A 3,452-nucleotide genomic window follows, 5' to 3' on the forward strand; every position below is an offset into this window, starting at 1 on the left:
TCCATTGTGCACTGCTGTCTGTCATTGTTTTCTGTCCATTGTGCACTGCTGTCTGTCATTGTTTTCTGTCCATTGTGCACTGCTGTCTGTCATTGTTTTCTGTCCATTGTGCACTGCTGTCTGTCATTGTTTTCTGTCCATTGTGCACTGCTGTCTGTCATTGTTTCTGTCCATTGTGCACTGCTGTCTGTCATTGTTTTCTGTCCATTGTGCACTGCTGTCTGTCATTGTTTTCCTGTCCATTGTGCACTGCTGTCATTGTTTTCTGTCCATTGTGCACTGCTGTCTGTCATTGTTTTCTGTCCATTGTGCACTGCTGTCATTGTTTTCTGTCCATTGTGCACTGCTGTCTGTCATTGTTTTCTGTCCATTGTGCACTGCTGTCATTGTTTTCTGTCCATTGTGCACTGCTGTCTGTCATTGTTTTCTGTCCTCCTCTTCGTCTCGCTCGCTCAGTAGTTGTGACCCAGTGTCACCAGAGGTCAGGGTTCAAGGCCATGTTTCGGCAAAGTGTTGTGTCCTCATTCCATACAGGTATGGAGGAGTTACCGAACTTCAGCTGGGTAAGGTTCTGTTTGTATTTGCCAACGTCTGATTTGTTACACCCCCTTCCCCCCCCCCTCTCCCCCCCCTCCCTTCATTTGGGGCTATGGCCTTTACACGAATGAACCATTTCCAGTTCTGATCCCAATCCCGTCTGGGGAAGGATCACACTGGGGGAGGGTCACACTGGGGAGGATCACACTGGGAAGGATCACACTGGGAAGGATCACACTGGGAAGGACCACACTGGGAAGGATCACACTGGGCAAGGATCACACTGGGAAGGATCACGCTGGAGAAGGATCACACTGGGGAGGATCACACTGGAGAAGGATCACACTGGACAAGGATCACACTGGGAAGGATCACACTGGGGGAGGATCACACTGGGCAAGGATCACACTGGGAAGGATCACACTGGAGAAGGATCACACTGGGCAAGGATCACACTGGAGAAGGATCACACTGGAGAAGGATCACACTGGGAAGGATCACACTGGGGGAGGATCACACTGGGGAGGATCACACTGGGCAAGGATCACACTGGGCAAGGATCACACTGGGAAGGATCACACTGGAGAAGGATCACACTGGGCAAGGATCACACTGGAGAAGGATCACACTGGGAAGGATCACGCTGGAGAAGGATCACACTGGGGAGGATCACACTGGCAAGGATCACACTGGGAAGGATCACACTGGGCAAGGATCACACTGGGGAGGATCACACTGGGGAGGATCACACTGGGGAGGATTGCACTGGGGAGGATCCCACTGGGAAGGATCACACTGGGGAGGATCACACTGGGGAAGGGGGAAGGATCACACTGGGGAGGATCACACTGGGGAGGATCACACTGGGGAAGGGGGAAGGATCACACTGGGGAGGATCACACTGGGGAGGATCACACTGGAGAAGGATCACACTGGGAAGGGTCACACTGGGGAGGATCACACTGGGGAGGATAACACTGGGGAGGATCACACTGGGGAAGGGGGAAGGATCACACTGGGAAGGATCACACTGGGGAAGGGGGAAGGATCACACTGGGGAGGATCACACTGGGGAAGGGGGAAGGATCACACTGGGGGAGGATCACACTGGGGAGGATCACACTGGGGGAGGATCACACTGGGGAGGATCACACTGGGGAAGGGGGAAGGATCACACTGGGAAGGATCACACTGGGGAGGATCACACTGGGGAGGATCACACTGGGGAAGGGGGAGGATCACACTGGGGAGGATCACACTGGGGAAGGGGGAAGGATCACACTGGGAAGGATCACACTGGGGAGGATCACACTGGGGAAGGGGGAAGGATCACACTGGGAGGATCACACTGGGAAGGATCACACTGGGGAGGATCACACTGGGGAGGATCACACTGGGGAGGATCACACTGGGGAAGGGGGAAGGATCACACTGGGGGAGGATCACACTGGGGAAGGGGGAGGATCACACTGGGGGAGGATCACACTGGGGAGGATCACACTGGGGAAGGGGAAGGATCACACTGGGGGAGGATCACACTGGGGAAGGATCACACTGGGGAGGATCACACTGGGGAGGATCACACTGGGGAAGGGGGAAGGATCACACTGGGGAGGATCACACTGGGAGGATCACCACTGGGGAAGGGGGAAGGATCACACTGGGAAGGATCACACTGGAGAGGATCACACTGGGGAGGATCACACTGGGGAAGGGGGAAGGATCACACTGGGGAGGATCACACTGGGGAGGATCACACTGGGGGAGGATCACACTGGGGAAGGGGGAAGGATCACACTGGGGAGGATCACACTGGGGGAGGATCACACTGGGAAGGATCACACTGGGGGAGGATCACACTGGGGAGGATCACACTGGGGGAGGATCACACTGGGAAGGATCACACTGGGGGAGGATCACACTGGAAGGATCACACTGGGGAAGGATCACACTGGAGGATCACACTGGGGAGGATCACACTGGGGAGGATCACACTGGGGAAGGGGGAAGGATCACACTGGGGGAGGATCACACTGGGGAAGGGGGAGGATCACACTGGGGGAGGATCACACTGGGGAGGATCACACTGGGGAAGGGGGAAGGATCACACTGGGGGAGGATCACACTGGGGAAGGATCACACTGGGGAGGATCACACTGGGGAGGATCACACTGGGGAGGATCACACTGGGGAAGGGGGAAGGATCACACTGGGAAGGATCACACTGGGGAGGATCACACTGGGGAGGATCACACTGGGGAAGGGGGAAGGATCACACTGGGGAGGATCACACTGGGGAGGATCACACTGGGGGAGGATCACACTGGGGAAGGGGGAAGGATCACACTGGGGGAGGATCACACTGGGGAAGGGGGAAGGATCACACTGGGGAAGGATCACACTGGGAAGGATCACACTGGGGAAGGATCACACTGGGGGAGGATCACACTGGGGGAGGATCACACTGGGGGAGGATCACACTGGGGAGGATCACACTGGGGGAGGATCACACTGGGGAAGGATCACACTGGGGAGGATCACACTGGGGAGGATCACACTGGGGAAGGATCACACTGGGGGAGGATCACACTGGGGAAGAAAGGGTCGGAACACCGCCATCCTTTCCCGAGCCCTACACACACTGGATGTCAATTCACATTCCTGTTGGCCGTAAAAATGCAATTAGACCTTTGACATATGACACTTGGCGGGTACATGGAATGAAACGGGTGGTGTGTCATATACACTTGGCGGGTACATGGAATGAAACGGGTGGTGTGTCATGTACACTTGGCGGGTACATGGAATGAAACGGGTGGTGTGTCATGTACACTTGGCGGGTACATGGAATGAAACGGGTGGTGTGTCATGTACACTTGGCGGGTACATGGAATGAAACGGGTGGTGTGTCATGT

Source organism: Babylonia areolata, chromosome 18 (genome assembly GCF_041734735.1).
Source record: "Babylonia areolata isolate BAREFJ2019XMU chromosome 18, ASM4173473v1, whole genome shotgun sequence".
NCBI lineage: Eukaryota > Metazoa > Mollusca > Gastropoda > Neogastropoda > Buccinidae > Babylonia > Babylonia areolata.